Here is a 26,895-nt window from a genome sequence, read left to right as displayed (position 1 = left end):
TCCGAACACCCGGCAAGTATAACTGTTCTCGCCCCCTAGTGATCCTGATTAAGATGCGCATCCCTCAGTAATCCTTCCAGATTTGAAAACATGGCTCATCTACCCTCGTTTTCCAAAACCAAATCACACGCATCTAAATGCATTATTACCAAAAATTTTATGGTCTCACAACAACTTATTATATTAATAAAACTTTTAGAGCCATAACATGCTATAATCTGCCCATTTCAAGAAAATAGATAAGCACAGGCACACATGACTATATATATATATATATATATTTAGAAACAAACAACCTTGATATTCCAACAATTTCAAAACACATTGGTTACACGACAGAACCCAATGATTACAAAACGGATTAGTCAAAACAAAACCACCCCATCGGAAATACCACCACTACTATCCCTCACTGGACCGCTAAGGTTGGTCATCTCCAACCCAAGATAACCTACGAGCTTACAAGCCACGGACAAGAACTACTGATGTGCCCCAACTGGCCATACCTGGAACAACTGCGGACTTCCCCAAGTGGGACTTAGGAACTCGACTCTCCTAAGGCCCTCGAAGTCTGGCCTGCTTGTCCCCCAAAACGGTATTGCCCCTGTCCAGTCGAATATGGATGGACCTGACTAGGTTGTAAAACCCCCAAAGATGCCCCCAGCTAGGTACAAAAACGTTTGAGATGACCCAGCCGATTACACACCCAACAAATAAGCGGCTCCCTAGCACGAGACTGGTTCAAAGTCTGAGCTTATAGAGACCCCAACAACTGCTTCCCCACTAAGATTTGATCGGCCCAAAACCTGGCTGGCTAAAAGATTCTGGTGGTGCAACTACTGGTCGAACTATCAACCTAGCCCTCTTCCTCTGTGGGCTAGCTGGGGACTTGTGGCCCAGCAGACCACATTTGAAACAAGTGACAACCTGAACCTCTCTGGGCCTCCCAACAGAAGAGTCCGAAACCCCTAACAAAGAAAAGAACTTAGCCTGGGATTGAGCATACTTTTGCCTCCACCTCTTACTGGGCTTAGAGTACCTATAAACCGCAGGAGTTACCGAGATGGCCTCCTCCCTAATCCGACCAACATTCTCAACTATGAGCTCTTCCCTATTTTTCCCCATAGTTAGCATCGCTGTCTCAATAAGCACACTATAACTACTATGCCAAGACCCCGCTATCCTTTCACGAATGTCGTCACACAGCCTACTCTCAAACTCTGAACAACGCAATTCCTCCGTCTCCACCAATTCTGGAGCAAACCTCAATAGGTTAGCAAACCATCTTTCAAACCGTACCAAAGGTGTAGTACCTTGGCGTAAGTCCACAAACTGTTTCCGCAACTCTTCCCGAGCGGAGGGAAGGAAATCACAACTCCTTCGTCTAGGCATCCTAGTAAAAGTAACAAAGGTATTAGCACAACAACAAGGGTGCCGAAACTATCTCACTAGCGTCCTAACACGATGGATGGCTGTAATTCATTCCACATAAGCACATAAATACTTAAGTACTTACGAATTTCATTTCCGGATAATGATAGTTCCGAGGCGTTACTAGAGTTCCGGTTAGAAACAGTATTGATCAAGTGCTTTTCCAACAAGACTCACAGAAACCCAAGGATCTAATCAGCATCCCGGAAACTAAATCCCATACCCAAGTAGTCACATAAACATGTTATCACATAAGCACATAACATTACATCTAAGTCTCTAACAAGCAAGACAAACCCATTGTGATACTGATCACTTCCTACGTACCCAAGGTATTCGAACCCGGTACGCTCTGATACCAAGTTGTAACGCTCTCAAAATAAACACATAATACCATACATTCAAGATACGAGAAAGAGATATTATATTACAATCATCAGAGTATTCTTACAAAATGTATTACATGTTAACAACAAAAGTAACTGCCCTATAGGTTTACAACTTTCCAAGTCAACACTTGGTTACAAAAAAGGTGTGTGCTAACACAATTACATATTAAGCCCTTGGCTTGAATTTACATGTAATACATCAAAGAAAGCAAAACAACAAAACAGTCTGTCTGCCTCTAGCCTCCCAAGCTAGGTCCTTGGAGGTGGCATACCATTGGTACCTGAAAATGATGTCCCATATAGGGTGAGCCATAGCCCAGTAGAAGTATACTAAACCAGCTATAAACAATGACTAAAATAATAGCATTCAATAGATGGTCCACACTTATATTCCAACTGATATCATATTACAGTTTCATGACAATCATGCCCATGTTATATTTCATCTTCCATTCCTTATTCGACATTAAGTTTGAAAACAAGGCTCAGAGTCTGGCCAAATAATTTAATGAGATTATAACTCATCACTAAAATACTTTTGAAATTCATTATGGATACACATTTTGGTGCCGTATTAATAACACATAAAACCACTTTCATACTTCACAAACGATAATGATATACATTTTAGTACTATATCAAATCAAACAAACACTTCTATACTTCACAAATGATACACATTTTAGTGCTATATCAATGTCAAACAAAACACTTCTATAATTCACAAATGATACACATTGTAGTGCTGTATCAATCTCAAACAAAATTCGGTTTAGAGGCCCATCCCCCATCTTCCAATAAATCGTGGAGTACATCCCCCATCTCCTCCCACACAAAACAATGTGTATAAACAATTATCATATACAAATTCAATCAACCAATACAAAATTTGATGTATTATACCAACCGCTATATTCGATAGCATACCCAATGGATTAGTTTTGGTTTGCCTAATCATCATGTATTGTCTACAACAATCAAGACTGTCCTCCACCGATAACCCAAAGCAGTTATTTCTAAACAGAAAATAAATGCACCAAATGGATAAAGTATCAACATTTTATCTAGGTGAGCGATAAATTAATCCAACAACACCCTTTGTTCCCGTACCTTTCCAATTTGAATATTTCCTATTCAATTTCTCATTTCCCTAAATTAATTATACAAATCAATTTATCATGACAATTTGGGCTTTTTCCCATATTCACAACACCAACCCTAAGGTTCCGTTCCCATCTTTTGAAAACTACACAAAGACCCCAAAACCTTCTCAAAATCACCCAACAACCCCAACATATCAAAATGCCAAAATTTAAAGACAAAGTTCATAAGATGGAGTAGGATATCCCTACCTCAATGTTAGAGCTCAAACGGAGAAGAAGACCAAACTCAAAGTGCTCCAAACTCCAAACTTTTCGGATCAAAACGTAGCCCTCGACGATCAACACACTTTTTGTAAAGGCCAAAGGTTAGGAGAACACTCTAACTAGATCAATCCTAAGAGAGAAGGGAGATTCTAGAGAGAGGAGCTCTCAAAAGATATTTTGGGAAAGTAAGAGAGAGAAAAGAAAAGTGAAAAGTGATTCAAAAATGCCCAGCTGCCAACTGATATATGCATGACCCGCTCGAGCGGATAATAGAACGCTCGAGCGTTAAGCGCAAAAAACTGGACTCGCTCGAGCGCAAAAAGGCCCGCTCGAGCTCCAAGACACAAGAATAAAATACATCCGCTCGAGCGCAAAAACTAGTTTGCTCGAGCGTAGATTCTCCTTTCCCAGTATTTTCACAGACAATGAACACCCTGCTCGAGCGCCAACAGACTCGCTCGAGCGCGACCCGCTCGAGCGTAAGGAAACCCGCTCGAGCGTGAAAAACACATCTGCAGAAGTTTTGCAGAGGCACAGATACTGGAAGTGTAAAAACTCCGCTCGAGCGTGAAATGGTCCGCTCGAGCGGACAACCAAAAATCTGGGCAACAAGGAAAGGGACTAAGGCTCAACCAACCTGTTCGAAACACGCCCAACACATCCTAAAACTCAAACATATGGAATTAAAGGATGACAACAAGACATACAACCACCAACTTCACGGGACATAAGTTCGGAATACAGTAAATAAAGAGAGGGGAAACCGGGATCGCTATAGTTCTTCGAGCCAACATCTGTAGAATATTAGTTACATTTTTATGTAACAAATGGCTATAAAAATGTTTATTAGAAAAGCCACTAATTATCATGCAAAAAATAGGCATTATTTGACAATTAATTAATTGTCATTTTACATATATTTGAAGGAAGTACACATTTAGAAAGCTTTCTCGTCCCATGTTACATTTTGAAGGTATTTATTGATGACAAAACCATCATTCGAAAGTCACATATGTTGCTAGAGGATCAAAATCGTCCTTTGAAAGTGTTCACGATATCTCTTCGAACCAAATACAAAGAGTTGGATTACTATGAAATTAGTTTGACATTTTAACTAGCCATTAGTGGCTATAAAATGATATTTCAATGAATACATATAACAACACGACCATTTATCCTTTGAAAAGAGGTTTAACAACCCTCACATGTTTTTAATAAGATGTTTTGAAGTATCTTGGGACATGCTTCGAAGGTAACTACAAAACCAAATAGTGATGGTTTTATGGATCAACTAATAACCATATTTTTGGCCAAATATATTGCAATAACAAAATATTATTTGTTAGCCATTTCATCAAAGTCAACTTTTGATGTGATCCACAAATCCAAAATGGATTTTGAGCAACAAAAGTCATGATATAGTGTGACCATGAAAATTCATACTTTTTGACACTTTAAAAAATGTCAAAAACTTTGAATTCATGAACAATGGCTTGTTCATTATTCTTGACCATGTTTGGTTCAAAAACATGACTTTCGCCGAATTGATTTTCATAAATATTCGGCAAAGTGGGCTGTTTTTCCATGTTAGCCATTAATGGCTTATGAAAATCCCCCATAGGTATACTATTTTCATGACTTGACTCTCTAAAAATTAGTTTTTGGACCCCCCAAGCCATGCATAGAACATCATTTTTAGCTAAATTTGGCTCAAGAACATACTCTTTTGTAATATTAATTTCATAATTTGACTATTTAAAAATGGGTATTTTAACCCCCCCGAAGCCATTGATAAAATTATTTCTTCCCCATTTTCAGTCATAAAAGACTTAAAAACATTTTGTACAACCTCACAAAATTTAGTCATTAAAGACTTAACATTAAGGGTTGATAAATCATGTCTCCGTTGGCAAATTTTCACACTAAGTTGATGAATTACTCCAATTAAATGGTGTATTTTTTCTTCTACCAAATAATATGATAGTGAAGAAACAACTTGAAAATTTTCTTCATCAAGAAAATGGATCTCTTCTTGAAGATTCAAAATTTTTCTTTCACACCAATATATTTCATTTTGACAAATTGGAATAGCAAAATTCAATTCGTTTATCATTTCTTCTTTTATGCCTTCTTCAAGCCATTTTAGAGAGTCACACCGGGTGTGTCAAAAATATATGTTAATTTTTTGACTTTTGAAGGTTAATAATGTAATTTTAAATGTGCCAGCAAGGATCAATTAGTCCTTACAGAATATTAATTGCCAACAAATTATCAGACGATTGTGTTATAGTTCCCTCAACCTCAATGAAGATGACTTTTACTGGTGACTTGTTTAGGAGAATTTAGTAAATAACAATAAGTGAAAAATAATTTCAGAATCTGAATTTCATTAAGTAAAATGAAAACTTACAATGATTTGACCCAGTCTCGTAGAAATTTACAGCGACAAGCTATTTGAAACTACTCCTAGGAAATGAAGTGCAGAAATGTAAAGAACTGAAAAAACTGGAAGGAAAAATAAAGTAAATAAACTGGTTTCTGAATTTGAGTCTGGATTTTTACAATGTAGCCATGAATGACTATTCATAGGCAAATATTTGTAGGAAAAAACTTTCAGTAATAACTACCCAATAACCACCTAAAACTACCCACTCTTCCATCTTCATTCCCATAATGCCACATATCCCTCCATGTATTCATAATTTTCTTTAACCTCCAATTCATACTCCATATTCTCCATTTTGTTCTCTATCATCTTTCCGAATTTCATAACTTCTCATAACCTCCAAATGAGTCAGATGGTGTCACATGTCCCGCAATTTATGTAAATAATAAATAATAAAAATTACAGATTTATAGTGCCAACATATATATATATATATTTAGTTATCAACTTTGTGTATTTAGTTATGATCAATCGTGGTATTAGTTGTTATGATACATTGTGATATTGGTTATACCATTATTTTAGTTATGATCTAAAAATTATTTGGTTACACATGTTTGGTTAAAACTTAATTTTTTTATATTTAGTGATGGCTTCTATGTAATTGAGTTAAGATATTTGTGATAGTTAAACTCACAAATATCATAATTTGCATATGAAACACATCCGTATGTTACAATTTTTTTTATTAAAATAGTTTGGAAAACAATTATATCAGACAATAACCTATCCATAACATAATCTTGAAGTTTGATCGCAATAGTTTGCAATTTTGCTTTTAAGGATATATTCATCAATTCCTAACTTTTATTATAAGACGACATAAATAACATAATATTCTTATAGTGTATCTTTTTGAAGAGTGCACCACATACATTTCTAGGGAAAGTTAACCTGCCTACATCTTTAGACGACTTAGATTACCTTTTGAGTTTATGCATACCAGTTTCCTTAAAATAGAAATATTAAAAAATTACTTTATATTTATGATTTTATTTTAATTTATCTAATTAATTACAATTTTTAATATTTTTTTTTATATGAAATACATGCATATAAGTAGCATGTGTAATAGTCCTGATAATAAAATTATAAATTTACTCAACGTGGTGTTTACCTTCAATCAATCAATAATTATTTTCAATCAAAAACATCAATGACATTATCAATTGCACTGATTTAACATAACATTTAAAATTAAATTAATTAAAATATAAAAATAAAAATAACACAAATAACAAAATGTGAAGACAACTAATTTTATTTGTCTTAAAATTTGAAATAACAGTACTACAACACAACTCCACATATTTAATTCTTCATTCTTATAAATTGTGACTTACCTTTCTAGGACCCAACCACATCACTCTCCTATCTTTTCTCTCTCTCTCCCTCTCTCTCTCTCTCTCACGGACATTGGAAAAAGGAGTTTTGTCACTGCTCTTTAGGCAAGGCAACTATAGTGGAAAGATAGCTTAAAGGCTTTAAGCTAGTTACACACCTGTTTGGTCTAATATGATGGACTCCTGAAGAAGACCAGAAGCTTTTGGCTTTTATTGAAGAATATGGCCATGGAACACTTAAAAAAAAAAAAAAAAAAAATTAAAGTTTTATAGATTAAAATTTAAGTATAAAATTATTTTTTAAGGACTAAATAATTTTGTTATGAAAAGTGTTGTCATTATATTTTTAGCAACAAAAATTGGATATTAGTGATGAATTATTATTTTTTGGAATCAAATTTTTTATCTCAAAAAATAAATCATTTTGAGACTAAATTATTTTGTCTTTAAAACTCTATTTATTAGTGACATTTTTAAAATTTTGTCTTTAAATGTCTTGTTTTTGACTTTTTGGAACAATCTTTTAATGATTATTCTTATGACGATACAAATTAATTCCTAAATGTCTTTTATAATAAAATTTTTATTTTTAAAGACTAAAATATTTAATTTTTATATATAGTAGTAGAAGCTGACATGCCTTACTCCCAAAAGCAGGTAATATATGGATCGAGATTTTAAATATCAGCTAATACGATACTTTATTTGATATATAATGATTGTATCGCCGATCTATATGTATTTCCATACTGTTATGTAAAACGGTGATCTGCAGACAAACATGCCTCTTTAAAGTATCAAATATGTGATTACTAAACCAACAAGCTTCTAGCCTAGCGGTTATCATCGGCCTGTAACATATGAGAGGTTAGAAATTCGACTTTTGTCAGAGGTTGGGGAGAGTAGCGTGGCATTGACAGCGCTTCTTTAGCTTTGCAACTTCTCTTTCTCACTTCTCATTAAAGGTGAGCAGCGGATATGTCGATTTGTTTAAATTGATCAAATTGAACTAATTTGTCACATTTTGGATGGATGTGTGATAACAAGCGGACGATTGCAGATTGATTTTTTCTAATCCGCTTAGTTTTGGACAGATGGCGGATTTGAGATTCATTAGGCTGTAACCGAATCGCCAAACTGCGAGCATTCGTAGTAATTTATAAGATTTTGTATTTTTAATTTGTTTAGATATTCTGTTTGTGTTTTCAATTGATTTTTTTTTAAAATATTTTGTTGAATATATTCTGTTAAAAAAGATTTTTCAACTTGAATATATTTTTTGAATTGAAAAAAATAAATGTATTATTTATCTATATTTTTTAATTTTTAAATTTAACTCTAAAAATAATAAATAGAAAATATGACATATGTTGGTTGGTTTTTGTTTTCAAAAACAGATATAGATGTAACAATACAGAGGCATACAATTTCTACTACTGGTTTGTTCTTGATTTTAGTGGTTTGAATTGTTTTTATATTTTAAGAATTACAGATTGTAGTATTTTATGTGGATAAGACATGCTGTGATTGTAATATGTGGATGAGGCATACAGTGATCGTAATATTTTAAAGTTTTAAACTTTTTTTCTTTAGATGAGGTATGCAATGATTGTAATACTTTTTTTTTTTCTTTTGAGGAAGTACACAAGTTGAATTATGTCGAAAATTTATAAAATTTTAAACCGCTAAACCAATTCGCATCCATCCTCCAATCCGCTCAACCCATATCCGCCGGATTGGCGGACGAATGTGGATTGATTTTTTCTAATCCGCCAATCTGACGGACGGATGGTGAATTAGAGGTTCCGTCGCCGCAATCGACCTGTACCCACCCCTACCTCTTAGGAAATTGTCTAAAATAAAAAAAGAAAAAAAGAAAAAGAAAATTGTGATGACTAAAATGTTTTTTTTGAGTGAAATGATAAGATGAAAACCTATGCAGGGCTGCAGAGATGTGGGAAGAGTTGTAGATTGAGATGGACAAACTATCTGAGACCTGATATCAAGCGAGGCAAGTTTAGTTTGTAGGAAGAACAGACCATCATCCAACTCCACGTTCTACTTGGTAACAGGTGAAAAGATAAACCCAACTCTTGATAGTTTTTTCTTTTTAAAATGATTTGCAACACAAAAAATTTATACAAAATGTTAGGTTTTATTCTTGGCAACCCCGTTTGAAAAAACTCCTTTCAGTTGTATTTATTTTCGCACTTTTAGTTCAATGAGGCTATGAGTATTTAGATGCGAATCCAACCCGAATTGTGTCCGAATTGTGCCTTTCAGAGAAGTTTGTGATGCTAATGCTTTCAAGATGCCACTTCACTGATTATGACGGGGATCGAGCTACCCGGTCAGCTCGCGGGGGTCCAGGGGGTAGCGCCCCTTGGCGGGTCCGGGGCAGCCCCACGGCGGGGTCAAGGGGCAGCGCCCCCGAAGCAAAATGCAAAAATGCATTCCAAGTTGCCTGTCCGCTCGAGCAGACATTACCCCGCTCGAGCGGAGAATCCCTGGTTCCAGAAGTTTTGTCGCCTGTAAAAGTACTGAGCTGTGTGATTTCTCGCTCGAGCGGGTTCTCTAGCGCTCGAGCGGACCTCTGTTATATCACACGCATATTTTGCTGAAGCCGCTCGAGCGGGCTGTTGGGCGCTCGAGCGGAGATCGCGGGACAGATTCTATAAATTCGCGTGTTGGGTCAGATTTTAGGACTACTACTCCAGATCTTCTTTTTGGGTTCTAGGGTTTATATCTGGGGATACTTTGTGAGTTTTTCTTTGATGTTTTATTGAGTATTCAACTCATGGTTTAAAGAGAGTACATCAAAGGTTGTGTTTTGTTCTACAAAAGAGAGAGTTGTTCTTCGGTGGATTCTGAAGAATTCGAGCCTGAAGCTTTGGTGGATTCCGGGGTGGCTCATCGTAAAGACAATTCCGAGGTGAAGACGGGTTGGAAGAGGCCCATAGAGGTTGGTTCAATTAGGCGTGGATTCGCTAGGTAATTGAGAGTATACCTGTGTAATTCCTTTAAATCTTCTTAGTGGATTGTTTTGTGGCTGTTGCCCGTGATTTTTTGATCACAGTTGGAGGTATCCAATTGTGGTTTTTTTCACGTAAAATCGTTGTGTCTCTTTGTCTTGATTGTTTGATTGGGATTGTTATATTCTGCTTAAAATTGATACATTATCATAAATCAACATCTAGGGGATTTCTAGATTTTTCAATTGGTATCAGAGCAGGTCGTTCTATTTTTTTTTTAAAAAAATTCTTTTAGAACGAGATTTTGTTTGATTTGTGATAATGGATTCAATTCGTGAGGAAAATTCTATGGTTCAACCACCCTTACTTGACGGATCCAATTATTCTTTTTGGAAAGCTCGGATGAGATCGTTTTTAAAATCTATTGATGAAAAAGTTTGGCAATCCGTCATGAATGGGTGGACTGAACCAACAATTACTGTTGATGGAGTAACTTTCCCCAAACCAATTGATAAGTGGGACACAATTGATTACCGAAATAGTAGCTGGAATAGTAAAGCCATCAATTCTCTCTTTTGCGCTGTCACACCTGAAGAATTTAGTCGTATTTGTAATTATGAAGTCGCAAAAGAGGCTTGGGATATCTTACAAACTATTCATGAGGGCACACCTTCTGTTAAACGCTCAAAACTTCAAAGGCTCACATCTAGTTTCGAAAACCTTTCAATGAAAGATAGTGAGACCTTTGATGAATTTTATACGAAGTTGAGTGACATTGTAAATTCCAGCTTCAATTTAGGTGAAAAAATTCCAGAATCCAAAGTTGTAGGAAAAATTTTGAGATCCTTGCCCGATCGGTTCCAACCAAAGTTACGGCTATTGAGGAGGCTCAAGATGTTGACAACCTCAAGCTGGATCAGTTGGTTGGAAATCTCCAAACTTATGAGGCACAGAGGAATTTCAAAACGAAACAAAAAGATATTGCTTTTAGTAGTGCTCATAAAGTTAGAGAGGATTCTGATGAGGATTATGAGATAGATTCCAAGATTACAGCTGCTTTTGTTAAACAATTTAAAAAATCTTTTTTGAAAAAGAATCATAATCTTTTGGAATCTACTCATACTCATAAATCTAAAGGCAAAGATAAACTCAAAATTAATTCTATAGCCAAGAAGGAGAAAGGAAAGATGCAAGGAAACTCTGAAAGACTCCAATGCTATGAATGCCAAGGATTTGGCCACTTTGCTCAAGAATGCCCCACTCGGTGAGGAAGAAGAAAGCCCTCGCCATCACTTGGGATGATGAATCAGAATCTGATGAAGATGAAAGTGACAACGGAGATCAAGGCGAAGAGGGACATAAACAATTCCTTGCTTTCATGGCAGCTTCCGAAGCTGAAGGACAAACAGATTCTCCGAAGATGTCAGTTGAGAATATCACTAATGATGAATCCTCGGAGAGTGACCATGAAGAGCTTGAGCAAGCTTATGAAAAGTTGTATAAGGAGTCTCTTAACTTATTCAAATTGAATGACAAACTCACAAAGAAACTCAAAGCATGTGAAAGTGAGAATGTCAAACTTAAGAAGGAGATTTCCGAGGCCAGGATTAATTCCATCAAGGTAGCTGATGATCGACAAGTTCTTTGTGCAAAACTGTTGACTTGTGAGACAGAGAGGAATGAGCTGCTGCAAACCTATGCCATGTATGAAGAAAAGATTGAATCTCTCGAGATGTCACAAGTTGCTTTGGAAGAACTAATGATCGAGAAAGAGGAAGAGCTTAAGTGTGTTATGGCTACCATTGGTCTTTGGAACAAAGGATCAAAGACTTTGGAGGATATCATTGGGTCTCAACAAATGAGTTGTGACAAGAGTGGCATTGGCTTTGGTGGTAAGAAAGAGCAGAAAGAGAGTGCTTCAACATCTCATGATAAAAGAACTCAAGGAAAGAGAGAACAAAAAATTCAACATAATGATAGACTTCTTAAACTTCCTAGAGTTGGTAAGGTAAAAGAAAAAAAGGTACACCCTGTACACCCTGTTTTTATTTGTCATCATTGTGGTATGCATGGTCATATTCGCCCTTATTGTTATAAGTTGTATGGGAAAGTGTATTTGCCTAGACCTAGGCATAGGAAGTTGGAAACCATGTCGAGACGGGTTCCTATTGCAGGGGAAAGGAACCACAACGTCAAGACACCACCCAAGAACTGCAATTCTCACAACTTTATTCGTACTAAAGCAGTTTGGGTGAGAAAACTTGACTTGTATTAATTTGTTTATTTGTTTTAGCTTTTGGGTTTTTGTGTGTTGTTTTTAATGAAAAAAAAATGTGTGCTTGTTCATTTTTTTTGTCTTGCTTTATTTTTGAAAAAAAAAAAAATCCCAAAACGATTTTCTTAGTATGGTTTTGCAAGCTTGAAATTTTTGAGTGGTCCTTGGTGCATATTGGATTTGATGAGAAGATCCATTACATGTTAATATATGTGTGCTTTCTGTGGTCATTACTCATTTTGGAGTGTGTGTTTTTTGATTAGCATGTCTCATTCTGTACACACTCTTGGATTAACAAATTTTGGAGTCTTCCGCCTTAGTGATTATTTTTTTTTGGACTTCTGGCATTGTATCTTTTGCTTTTCTAGAGGAATTGACCTATACTAGCATATCTTGGGTGATGTTGAGTCTCTTAACCACCTACCATCCTTTTGCATCTCCATGGCTTTCTCCTTAATTCCTTGCAGTCTAGCCATGAGGAAAAGGCTACCTCAGAGTCACTAACCAGGCCATTCTTATTATATCCATACTTCTCTGGTTCGGTTTCCATACTCTTGAGCGTGTCAGCCACCAATGATTGTGCAAAAGAAAAAGAAAAAGAAAAAGAAAAAAAAAATATGAAAAAGAAAAAGAAAGAGAAGAAGACAAAATATGCAAAAGAAAGAAAAAAAAAAAAAGATTCATTGATTGAGGGGGAGCCTCCGCCTTTACTCACTAAATACCCCTTGATTCCTAGTGGTTTGACTTTCCTTTGTCGTGCTTAAGATTCTCTTGTCGGAGGTCCAGCTTTCATATCACTACTAGGATTGAATCTAGTGTTTGTCGAACTCTAAGAGTCACACACACACTTTTATCATGGGATCTATGCTTTTCACACAATGCATCACTTTCTTTCATGAGGAATTTTTTACAGACTGTGCACATTGTGTTTACTAGTAATTGTGCTTCTTGGATAATCTTATGTGTTTTAAGGTACTAATCTGAAATTCTTTGCTTGCTCCACCATATTATTTTTTGTCATTTTCTTCTTGTTCACTGTTTTCAGTGTTTGTGGTTGTTTTTAGTGAGGGGGAGTTTGGTTCATCTTGATTTGGGTTGGTAAGGGAGTTTGGTTTATCATTGCAAGAGTTTGTTAGCATGAACACTTTGATTTGTTTGGTAAGGGAAATTGGCGATAGTTGTTTTGCATGTTTTTATGCACTGTTTGCAAATTATTTCCTTCTTGTACGCTCCTGATATTTACATCGTCATATCATTGTTTGTGTGGTTTATGATCTTGCTTTTGTTATTTGAGAGTTGTTGTTCATGAGTCTTAGTTTTCATCTATTCATGTTTTCTATCTCATGTTTCAAGAAAATCGTGTTATATGTCTATTGTTTTTTTTTATATATATACTCTTGTGGGACTAATAGTTGTTTTGGAGATTGTGGCACTAATAACTGTTTTGCAGATCATGACCTTGAGAAAGAAGTTGGCTTTTGTTGGCTGTAATGGGTTGGGGTATTTAGGATTTTATTTGTTAGGTGTGTTTTGTCACGGCATTGCCAAAGGGAGAGATTGTTAGGTTTTATTCTTGGCAATCCCGTTTGACAAAACTCATTTCAGTTGTATTTATTTTCGTACTTTTAGTTCAATGAGGCTATGAGTGTTTAGATGCGAATCCAACCCGAATTGTGCCTTTCAGAGAAGTTTGTGATACTAATGCTTTCAAGATTGCCACTTCGCTGATTATGACGGGGATCGAGCTGCCCGGTCAGCTCGCGGGGGTCGAGGGGGCAGCGCCCCTTGGCGGGTCTGGGGCAGCGCCACGGCGGGGTCGAGGGGCAGCGCCCCCGAAGCAAAATGCAAAAATGCATTCCAAGTTGCCTGTCCGCTCGAGCGGACATTACCCCGCTCGAGCGAAGAATCCCTGGTTTCAGAAGTTTTGGTCGCCTGTAAAAGTACTGAGCTGTGTGATTTCTCTCTCGAGCGGGTTCTCTAACGCTCGAGCCGACCTCTGTTATATCACGCGCATATTTTGCTGAAGCCGCTCGAGCGGGCTGTTGGGCGCTCGAGCGGAGATCGCGGGACAGATTCTATAAATTCGCGTGTTGGGTCAGATTTTAAGACTACTACTCCAGATCTTCTTTTTGGGTTCTAGGGTTTATATCTGGGGATACTTTGTGAGTTTTTCTTTGATATTTTATTGAGTATTCAACTCATGGTTTAAAGAGAGTACATCAAAGGTTGTGTTTTGTTCTACAAAAGAGAGAGTTGTTCTTCGGTGGATTCTGAAGAATTCGAGCCTGAAGCTTTGGTGGATTCCGGGGTGGCTCATCGTAAAAACAATTCCGAGGTGAAGACGGGTTGGAAGAGGCACATAGAGGTTGGTTCAATTAGGCGTGGATTCGCTAGGTAATTGAGAGCATACCTGTGTAATTCCTTTAAATCTTCTTAGTGGATTGTTTTGTGGTTGTTGCCCGTGATTTTTTGATCACAGTTGGAGGTATCCAATTGTGGTTTTTTTCACGTAAAATCGTTGTGTCTCTTTGTCTTGATTGTTTGATTGGGATTGTTATATTCTGCTTAAAATTGATACATAATCACAAATCAACATCTAGGAGATTTCTAGATTTTTCACAAAACATCTCACAAGATGATTTGACAGTGACATTTTAAAAATTATTAGTCACTTTAATATTTCTTGTTTTAAAATGAATGCACACACATTTACGTCTCCATTCATTCAGTATAAATTTTTTGTGTTAGTTTTTATTTATTTATTATTATTTGCATATCAGTATTCTTTTTTCCTTTTTTTTAAATCTAATTATATCATGAGTTCATGATTAATTCCTGAAGCTTTCAGTTTGTCTGCCATACTCATACATATTTTAATATATGTCCGAAACTAATATTTTGTAATTGTTTCTCTAGGCAGAGTTTCAGAATGTTATTGATTTCGTCTCCAAATTTGGAAAGGCTGCATACTTGTCTGCATCTATCTCTTGGACTCCACAAAGAGGTGAAGAGCAACAATCCTCTAGAGTTTTTTTTTTTAAAGTTTTTTAGAGTGGTGCATTGTGTGGTTGAGATTTAATGATAAGTCATATCAATTTTTTAACATTAAATCTCAACCACACAATATACCACTCTAGAAAACTTTAAGAAAAAAACACTCTATAGGATCCTTGGTGAGAGGGTGAAAGCCAGCAATTGAGCTTTGTTCTTGGTTTTAATTCGAATGTAATGCAACTCAATTCTGCCAAGGTAGGTTAAATTCGATATGTCCTTCTTTGATTCTTTTTGCTAGTATATATATAAGAGAGAGAGAGAGAGAGAGGTGGGTAGGTGACGAAAAGACTTTTGATTGGTTTTGATATATAGTGGAGTAAGATTTTTTTATTTTTTATTTTTGTTGCTTATAATGTTTTTAGGGGTGATATTTCCCTTACTGATAAGTTGATTTTCTAAAAGATGAATTCTACTTTTTTATTATCAGTTTTAACTTACACTATAAAAAAATACACTTTTGGCGACTAATGTTTTAGTCGCCAAAAGCACGGATTTTAGTTGTCGAAATGATTTGCCGACCAAAAATTTTGGTCGCTGGCTTTGTCGCGGATGCATTGTCAGTGAAGGTATTGGCGGCTAAAATTTTTTTAGTCGCTAAAAATCCAACAGAATGGCGACTAATCTTTTAGTAGGCAAAAGAGGCAGCTATTAGCGACAAAAAATGCTTTAGTCGCTAAAAATCCAACATAATGGCTACTAATTTTTAGTAGGCAAAAGAAGCAGCTATTAGCGACTAACAGTGCTTTTGTCGCTGGTGATTCATATTGGCGACTTAGATATTAGTCGCCCAAAGGGTGCAACAATTCATTTAACTCACATCTTCAGCTACTAAATCTGTTGTCGCCAAAAAGTTTAATTATATATAGCGACCAAATTAATAGTCGCCAATAGTGTCATTTTTAGCTACTAAAGATTTTGTCGCGGAAAGGTTATTCTAGTTTAGCTACTGCACAGTTTAGTCGCCAAAAGTGTTTTCAGTTTTTAGCTACTAAACAATTAGTTGCCAAAACTATTTTCTATTCGTTTTAGTTACTAAATATTTAGTCGGCAAAAGATATATTTCTTTTTTTTGGCTACCAATTTTTTTGTCACCAAAAATGTCATTTTTTTTTGTTTATTTTTTTCATTTTAATAAATTTTTTCAAAACTTGTATATATCCACTGCAACTTGTAATAGGTATACAAACAAATCAATATATATATTATCACCTATTCCGTAATGCATGTTTCACTCATAACCATCAAACAAAAAAGAACACCTTACAATGTAAACTTATATACAAACCAACTAATATATTCCAATTACAAATAATAACGTCAAACATTCCAACTATGTTACCAAAACAATGTCCTCTATACACAAAACATTGTTACTATACTATGCATTGTAATGACCATTTGGCATGGTACAAATTGCCATGGTAATATGTACCACGACAAAAGGTAATCTATATATATCACCAGAGCAATTAATACAAGTTCCAAAAATACTATGTACCCCGCCAAAAATTATATGTACGATTCATCCAATTTCCACACAAAAAGCCAGGGACGACCAAAAACTTCCCAACTTTGCAAAAATGTGAATTATCTTCCGGACAAAAAAATAGAAGATCCACATGTCAATGCCAAAAGCCATCTACACAACAGAAATGACAACCATTAGTTCCATTGTAAACAAAATTTTTCAACAAAAAGTATGTACGAACGTTTGTGTAACAACCCTTACTTTGCTTTAGTCATGCTCACATGCATTTATAGGATTTTGTCTTGTTAAGTTGCATTCATGAAGTCCTGTTTGTTTTATCTAAGTGTTGTTGTATGATTTGTTCCTTGTTAGGTGTGTGTTTAGCCGAGGTCATCTTAAGCCTAGGTCACACCTTTGAACCTCTTACACCTAGGACCATCTTGGAACCACTTTGGTTCAACTCCACCATCACCTAGGTATATTGGCCGAGATGTCATCATCTAGGCCGAGGTGTGCATTACCTAGGCCGAGATGTGTATCATCTAGGCCGATATGTTATCATCTAAGCATCCTAGGTCCTTGATCCTTGCACCTAGTGATCTTGTCCCTGGATTGGTACGACCTAGACCGAGGTGTGGCACATCTAGGCCAAAGTGTGGCACAGCTAGGCCAAGTGTTGTCCTTCCTAGCCGAGATCATTGAGACCTTACTTGCCGAAGCTTTGTCCGAGCCGAGATCATTACCTGCCGAAGTACCCATGTCACCTTACTTGTTGCTTACACTTTATCATGCTCTTGTCTTGTCAATCTATTACCTTTTTGAGGAGATCCAATCAGCCGTTGCCACGTGTCCCAGCAGAGGGTTAAGTCAGCTGGCAGAGTTAGAAACATATCATTTTGTATCATATCTCTTGCATGGTAGAGAGAGAAGCTCTAGGAAGAGGAGAGGCAGTTGGAGTGAGGGAGAGCTAGATCCCAAGCTTGATCTTTAGAGTTTGAGTCGTTTAATCCGTGTTTTGAGGTTAGAATCTTGATTTACTCTTGTTATTCTTTATGTTGATCTGATTGCATTACATGATCTAGCATGATTCATGAGCCATGCATTAATTTAAAAGTTGTTTTAGAAAAAGAGAATGATGTTCTTGTGTTCTTGAAAGAAAACCATGTTTTGATCCGAAAGTTTGTATCAAGATCCATGTTTTTGTGTTTGCTTTCTTAAGATCTTCAAGTATGGGTACCAAGGTCCATGTTTTTGAACTCATAGCATGAAATCTCATATTTTAAATAAAGAAGTTATGATTTTAGCATTCATGTTCTTTATGTTCTTCATGTGCTTCAAGGAAGGAAACCCAGATTTCCAGACTTCACCTTTCCCTAGGTGTGGTCATCGAGACCACTCTTACCTAGATCTCACACTTAGGCCAAGCATTGTACCTCACCTTGGCCTACCTTGCATGATCACTTGCACCATTAGTCTATCTTGCATGAACACCTCGGCAGACAGCCGTTCGCCGAAGCCTTGGTAACCACACCTCGGCGAAGAGGTGTGGGACCTCGGCGAAGACTTGGTTGGTACCCAACATGTTTTCCCCGAAATGAAAAACAATGTTTTAACTTCCAGTATGTTTTGCTTTGACTTGACCTAGTTTTGAAGGAAATGCCGAGATCATTTGCATTCATGTAAGGCTTGTCTTGAGAGTGCATTTCATATCCATCTTTGAGCATTCTTTCTGTCTTCTTGAAGTACATTCAGTAGACTTTGCCATGTGTTTGTAGGACTTGGACCATTGCTTTAACCCCGACGTCTGAAGAGCTATGTGCGTGGTATTTTTAATAAAGCTATGTTATAATGTTTTAATACAAGCCTTGCTTTGCTTTGTTTTGGAAAAGTATTTGATCAAGCATGCATGATTGTCCCTAGTTTTGTATCTAGTATTATATTTGTTTTGATGACATTCTGGGAAAGTCCTTAGTGTCAGGGGACTATAATGCAACTGCACCCTTGTTTTGAAAGTCCTTAGTGCCAGGGGACTATAATGCAACTGCACCCTTGTTTTGCCACTGACGATTTTCCGCGTGGGTTTGTTTGTCCGGAATGTCATCATTTGGTATTATGTAGATGTTATTAACATCCAAGAAGCTTTGAAAGATTTGATAGATGAACTTGCTTCATCCCTTTGATTTGTAAAGTTATGCTATGTATTGTTTTGGAAAAGATCTCGGATAATGTTCATGCAAAACCTTTATTACTTATACCATTCACTCAGTATCCAAGCTCACCCTCTCCTTATATATATGTAGGTGTTGGGTAGGAAGGCGGTGACGCCTAGGTGTATCTTGCGAGCTTGTTTTGGATTCATACTTTTTCTAGCCTCTTGAAGATTATGCTTCTCAGCTTGTAGTTTATTTCTTTTGTTTATGTCGGCTTGAGAAGCCTTTTGATCAAGATGTACTATGTACTTTATTTTACTTGTATTCAAGTTGTAAACCATGTTAAAGTGTATGACATTTCATTTGATTTATGCACTGCTCTTATGGACTATTTAGATTTAAAATATATTGCTTCCGCACATATAGGCCCCATATGTATACTCTGATTGTGTGTGAATCTTTGTAAGTTGGCCTTTGGTAATCTTGGATTATTGGCCATCACGACACCATTCTACTAGGGGCGGAATGGGGTCGTGACAGTTTGAGGGGGCAGGAGCCCACTTGATGCGCCCTTCCCTCCACACTTGGCATTATGTATGTAAGCATAAACAAAAAAAGGATGAACCACATGAGGCTGTCAGTAAAACAAATTCTAGGGAGGGCAAAGGTCTAATCATAAAGAAGAAAAATAAAAAAATTTAAAATCCATGCAGAGTGAATAATTACCTATCATTTTGTTTCCACCACAATATATGCTCATACATACCATATCAAAAAAATGTAAAACTGAGAGGAAGGTTAAAGTTGAATGATCACCATAGATTCACAGTTGCCATGAAAAGATTATGACACCGGCCTCGTTTTTTAGCTCCAAAAGTTTCTGAATTTTTATTCAACTTCACAACCATTCTTTTGTTGAGCAAAACACTTAAAATTCCAATTCAACATGACTGCTGTTCAGCCACAACAGTGATCCTGCAATAGATGAGGTCTATACAGTCCATGTGTTTCGCAGCATCATACAATTTCAAGAGTGCATTTATTACCCAGTAACTTGTAAATTTCACATTTCCAAGATTTGTTTCTCACACTTAAAATCTAACATCTAAATCTCCACAATGACAATATGTGAAAATGTGGAAAGTTTTGTACTGTGTACAATATTATATTAGAATAAAACTTAATGCATTTGGAAACTCAATGTTGTGTAACATTTACGTTGGCTTATAGAACAAAGTCTACTTAAGTAAATATTCTAACAAAATTCCATATGCAAACATATATGCACAAAATTTAAACACATAATTAGGCAAATTATCTCAATAAAATAATATACATGTCAGGATCGTCACACGGTTGTTATCAATTAGACTAAACTAAGACAAAAGCATAAATTCATGATCAAAATCGAGTTAATTAAAATTATAAGGATCAAAATAATATAACGGCCAAAACATATAGACTATCAATGTAATTTATCACTATATATATTAACCATGTGTTGCATATACCAGCTGAGAAGGCTGCAAAATGATGATATTCCCCAGAATTGGGAATTTTGGAGAAGTTTCACATCCATATGGTTCATTTGGATACTATTTGATGATTTTTGCAGGTAATATATAGTTGTATCAGCTAGGCTAGTGTAGTGACCATATACCTTTGTAAAATTTGGCTGGGTTGGTTGACTTATCAAGAAGGCTCATATGAATTTCAGATTGTATTATTATGGTCTGAAACTTCTGTATTTGTGCTTTTATTTCAGCTATAAGAAAAATCTTTTATTGTTCTAGAAGTAATAACTACTGATAATTATGTAGTCCTAGGAATCTATGTATTATTGTTTACCTCTCAACAAATGAAGAATCACCAAACACACCAAACGAATTATCTTTTATCTTTTTAACTAGTTAATAAAGATGGATCAACACTGATGCACACATAAAGTTTTTCGTCACATTAGTGGTTTGGTTTGAAGTATGTCTCGGGACAATCCAGACTTGTTGAATAGTTTTTAGATATGTGGCAGGACATCTCTAACAAAATTGTTAGATGCATTCAAACAGACCTGCCAATTTAACTAGCTGTGTCCCTTGTAATAAACTGACGTTTGGTGGATTAATTAATACAAAGGTAGAAACTTTTTACAAAATCCTTCTGAGATTTGTCTTCTGATTAAACCAACTTACACTCATCAACACTTCTTGACAATTTCGTACCGTATGTCCCCACGGGTCTTACTTGACGCAACGAAGCTACTCGTGCCCTCCCTACAGTGGTTTGGGGGTTGCTTCCAATTTTCAACCCTCGAAGGCCTTTTTCGGCTAAGTTTACGGCGTTTTTCACACAAACTCCCGATGTACGCGTGCTAATTACGTCCCGCATGTCCCCACATGTCCTATTTGACACAAGGAAGCTTCTCGTGCCATCCGTAGAGTGCTTCAGGGGCTCATTTGAATTTTCGGCCCTTGAAGGCCTTTTCGGCTAAGTTTACGTCGTTTTTCACGCCAACTCCCAACGTGAATGTGCTAATTACGTCCCGTATGTCCCCACAGGTCTTATTTGACACAAGAAAGCTACCCGTGCCATCCTTACAATGTTTCGGGGGCTGCTTTCAATTTTCGCCCCTCAATATACCCTTTCAAAATAATTTTTATTGTTTACTTTAGGGTAAATTACAAATACACCTCTTGAGGTTTGCTTAAAATATGAATTGTCCCATGTGGTTTGAAAAATTACAAATATCTCCCTGTCAGAATTTTTATTTAACAAAATTAATTGAAAAAGTAAAATTTCTAACTATTAACCTATTCAATAATAAAATTATCTGAATTATTAATTGAAATAAAATTTTAACATTATTAAAAACTTTTAATTAACTTGATGATTTATTAATAAAAGGATCTATTTGTTATGAAATTAGAAACCTTAGGGGCCATAATGTAATTTGTAGAACTATAGGGATTAATTTGTAATTTAAGTAAATCTCAAGGGTATGTTTGTAATTTACCTTTTACTTTATTTATTAACTAGTGCTAAGCCCGTGATCTGCACAGCTAATGTATATATATTTTTGACATATTCATTTTATCTTAATAAAATACAATAAAAATCACTGTATAGTGCATAATAAACACAAAAGATTAAAAATTATGTGAAACATTGACAATATAATGATAAATTGTAAATCACTTCAACAAATTAAATTATTTCAAAATTAAATGCAAATCAATCCAAATAATAATGCAAATAAAAAGGAAATATCATTTCCCCCCCAAACTATCACGTGTTTTTCATGTTGACCCCCATACTTCAATTTATTTCAATTCAGTACCTGAACTTTCCACAAATTGATCAATTAGACCACTGTCGTCACCTTCTATCCACAATTGGACGGAATGTGCTGATGTGGGGAGCAAATTGATTTTTAAAGTATAGTTTGGGGGGCTAATTGATTTTTAAAGTATAGTTTGGGGGGCTAATTGATTTTTAAGGTATAGTTTAGGGGGTAAAATTAAATTTTAAATGCCGTGTAAGAACACTCTATCCAATTGTAGACGGAAGGTGACGACATGAGTCTAATTGATCCATTTGTAGAAAGTTCAAATACTAAATTGAAATAAATCGAAGTATGGGGGGTCAACATGAAAAATGCGTGATAGTTTAGGGGGCAAAATGATATTTCCTTGCAATTAAATATACACTAATTTTTCATCCATTTAAACGTAAAGTAATAATAAAAATTGTTTGATAATGAAATATCATTACATTCATTTCATACGTTCAAAGCTTTTTGCAATAGTTGCCGAATATAAAAGGCCACTAAACAATTGGGGGGAAAAAACATTAAAAAGAAGTTAAATTATGAGTAAGAAATCAATAAAACAGAAACAAATTATATTAGTGGTCCCTACATTTTATCTCTTATATCATTTTGCTCTCTGCACTTTTAATTTAATCAATTTTGACTCTTAATTTTAAATTTTGTAACTCTTAATTTGTGGGGAAGGTGTTTCAGAAATACCCTTTGGAACCAATGGGACGCTCGAGATTCTCAGCTGGTAGCCTGAAAAAGAACGAACACTCCGGTTGGGGGTGTCGAAATTAGCACTTCGACGGATAAGTTAGTGTATACTCTCTAGATTGCGTGTATCTTAAGTTAAGCGTACTAATTCTCACATACCTCTTATTGTTCGTCATTCTTCTATTTATATACGCTCCTGGTCTTCTAGGAAGGGCCCACTCTCGATCTGTCATGTACTTGTTCATTCACCCCCCCATTTGCCGTATTCCAACTTTCAATCGGCCCTTTGATCAACTTATTCGCCATCTGAAACGTCAGGGGCGGGGCCGAGTGCATACTATACACCGATTAGGAAGATATACACTCAGCCTATCTGCGTCTGCTTTTATTCGGCTACCACAATTGCCCCCTGAACACCCCACAAACACTGTTTAGTCAGCGTGTTTGGTTTCAATCTTGAAAAGTCAAAAATTCAGCGGTTAACCTCATTCCAAAGCGTGTCAGAATGCATACGTTTTCTCGTCATCATTACAAGTTCCCGCCTCTTCGTACGCTTCCTCCATTTAATGTGGTTTAAAACTTTGTCTCTTCGAATGTATACTTCGAATACTCAAGATTTTTTGGTTTTCCTTCTAGTACAACTCCTCCATCTCGCGACCTCTACAACTCTCTTTTGTTTCTCATTATCCTTTCCGCTCCCTGTAAGTTTTCTTCTCTTTCACTCCTAATACCATTTTTTTGTTTACTATTAGTTTTGCATAATCCTTAGGCTGGCTACGATGGCAAAAAATTTGAAAGCACTCCTTTCGGCGGATCAAATTTTCAGCTTCCGACGCCATTATTCCATCCCCGATGACGTTCATCTATCACTCGTGGAAGACAGCACCACCGATATGCAGAGGACCGATGAGAGCACAATCATCTTTCCTCTCCTATCGATTGTTGAAGGTGGCTTCCGTTTTCCTTTTCATCCGTTTTTGAGAACCGTCCTTCGACATTGGGGCCTAATCCCTTCCCAGCCTAATGTGAATTTCTTTCGCATCATAATGGGGATCATAGAGTTAAACCGTCGTCTTAGGATTAACCTAGGCATTCCTACGATTCGGCATTGCTATGCCTTAGCCAAGTCCACTGGCCGGCTAGGACGCTATTTTCTTAGGGCCAAGGACACCGATCATCATTTAGTGACCATGCTTGCCAACTCTGGCAAGCATGTTGACGACGTGATGGTCGTTGTTCAAGGCAACTGGGAATTCAGTGAGGGTGAAGATCGCCTAGATCCCGTGCCAATGCGAAAAAGCGATCCAGGTGGCCGTATAGCTCATTCTAGTTGCTTTTATTTTCGCATGTGTATTCGGTTCTCCTTTCATGTACTTAACGTTTTGTTTGCGCAGGCAACGAGTTGAAGAAGGTGTTGGTTTCGGCTGACGACGTTGTACTTGCCGATATTAAAATCGCTCTGCAGTTCGTTGGCCGTCCAAATCTTAGGAAACAAGGAAGGGCAGCTCATATTCTCTTGTGCTACACGCCGTCCTACGCAACATTTTCGACAACAGACCATATTCTAGTTCCAAGAGATGAAGATCATCTTACCGCCCTCATCTTGTCCACCCCAGCTTTAAAAGTCTGAAGGAGGTCGGTTTAGAAGTCTCTGATTCGAAACACGCAGAAGAACAAGTAGCCGATCAGATCGCTGAGGACCCGGACCAATTAGGAGCTGAGGTAGATGAAGCCTTCAACTCGACGTTTGAGGAGGCTGGACTGAATTTGTCCGACCCTCCATTCACGTCCGGTCGAGGGGACGTCTTTGAAGACATTTTTACAAACTTAGGAGATCTTCCCCGCGCTTATCCAGAGGATATGGCTGGGGAATCACTCTTGCAACTTGCGCGGAAGAAGAACGCCGAGAGGATGGCTGCCAGGCGGAGGGTCGAGGCCGTTCGATCGGAAACTCCACCCGCCGCAGTCGCTGAGTCTACACCGGCCATGGTCGCTGAGTCCACTCCGCCTTTTATTGCCGAAGAGATGGCTCACCCTGAAACGACCGAGATGGAGTAGGTGGGGCAGGGCAACGAAGGTGAGCAAATGGGCGAAAAGTGCCCCGCCGATCGAGAGGCTGAGTACGACGAGGACCAAAGCAATAAACGACTCCGAGTTGAGGAGTCGGGTTTGGTCCTTCCATTCACGATTCAACCAAGGGTCAGAAATATGCCGATTTCCTCAGACTCCTCGACTTTGAGGGACCCGACTGTGGCCTTGAGCATGGCCTCCTCGATATCCCTACCAGTCGACAGAGCCGTATTTCGAGCGGAGCCAGATCTGATGCTAATTGCTTTGGCCGCTCAGTTGGCCCTATCGATACGTTACTTGTCTTATCTGTAATCTTCCATCTTCACATATGCACGTTTGTAAATATTTTTCTAATTATTTGTTTGCTGTGACTGTTTCTTTGTTTTGTAGGCAGTGGGCAGGATAATCGAGATCGGCTGCCGTCAACACGATGCTATAGAATAGATCGACCTATTGAAAGTCAGAATTGAAAATGAACAGAACAAGGTTGTGGCGGCCTCTCAAAGAGCCTATTATGAGGCAGCGTAAATGGCAGTGGAACGCGCCAGAGCTGACTCAAAGGCCGAGCGAGCTAGAAATTTCGATTAGTTAAGGCTTGCCGTCGAGGAAAGGGCAAAGACCAGCGAGGAGGCGCTTAAGTTAGCCAAGGAGGCAATCGCCAAGCTGGAAGCCGACTTGGAGGAATCAAAGAAGGCAAAGGAAAAGGCCGACTCTGAGACTTCCAAAGCGTTCCAAGCTGGGCAAGAGGCCGCTTTGGAAAGCTACACAGATGAAGTGTCGAAGTTTGAGAATCGGCGCTTCAAACATGGCTGGGTCAAAGCCCTCGCTGCTATGAATGTGACATTGGCACATCCAATTCCATACGAGCAGGTGGATGTTGACCTGCTGGCGTCTGAACTTAAGGAATGATCAAGGCATATTTTCATTTTTGGTAGGCATCTTAGATGCACAGTTTTTTGTAGGTTTTTTTTTTTTTTTTTTTGCTGGTAGATTTTCATCTTTTTTGGATGTCAACCAATTTTCATGTGTAAAATGTCCGCTATTAACGCCCAATTTATTAATGAAAATTTTCTATGCTCTCAAGTTATTGCATATATTGTTTGTTATATGAATACATAATTAAAAGAATCAGCAGTTAGAACAAAATGTCAAGACTACGTGAGACGTCAAACTTATTAGCTAATTAGATTAATGAATTTGATTGATGAATCTAAATAAAATGAATTCATGAAGTGCTGATAGATCAGTTCATGGGGCGGCTGGGGTACATAAGCCAATTAGATTGATGAATCTGCCATTGCCACAGCTGGTTCATGAACTGGAAAGCCGAATAAAATGAACTCATGAATATTGTGCTGATAAATCGATTCATGGAGCGGCTGGGGCACTTAAGCCAACTAGATTGATGAATCTGCCCTTGCCCCAGCAGGTCCATGAACTAGAATGCCGAATAACGGAGGTTCATAGGGGGGCTGGGGCGCTTAAGCTGACTAGATTGATGAATCTTCCCTTGCCCCAGCTGGTTCATGAACTAGAATGCCAAATAACAGAGGTTCATGGGGCGGCTGGGGCAAATACGCTGATTAGATTGACGAATTTGCTCTTGCCCCAGTTGGCATGAACTAGAACGCCGAATAACAGAGGTTCATGGGATGACTGGGGCATTTAAGCTGATTAGATTGATGAATCTGCCGTTGACCCAGCTGGTTCATGAACTAGAACACCGAATAACGGAGGTTCATGGGGCGGCTGGGGCAAATACGCCTATTAGATTGACAAATTTGCCCTTGCCCCAGCTGGTTCATGAACTAGAACGCCGAATAACGGAGGTTCATGGGATGGTTGGGGTATTTAAGCTGATTAGATTGATGAATCTGTCCTTGACCCAGCTAGTTCATGAACTAGA

The 26,895-nt window shown here is 37.3% G+C and overlaps 1 pseudogene; it reads left to right on the top strand.

Moving 5' to 3' along the window:
* Positions 1-7,155: 7,155 nt before the first annotated feature.
* LOC114312371 (transcription factor MYB106 pseudogene) overlaps positions 7,156-26,895 on the top strand; it is a 190,810-nt pseudogene continuing 171,070 nt past the window's right edge.

The sequence above is a fragment of the Camellia sinensis genome, chromosome 5, assembly GCF_055761805.1.
Source record: "Camellia sinensis isolate YWXY chromosome 5, ASM5576180v1, whole genome shotgun sequence".
NCBI lineage: Eukaryota > Viridiplantae > Streptophyta > Magnoliopsida > Ericales > Theaceae > Camellia > Camellia sinensis.
This window is presented reverse-complemented; position numbering and strand designations above follow the sequence as displayed.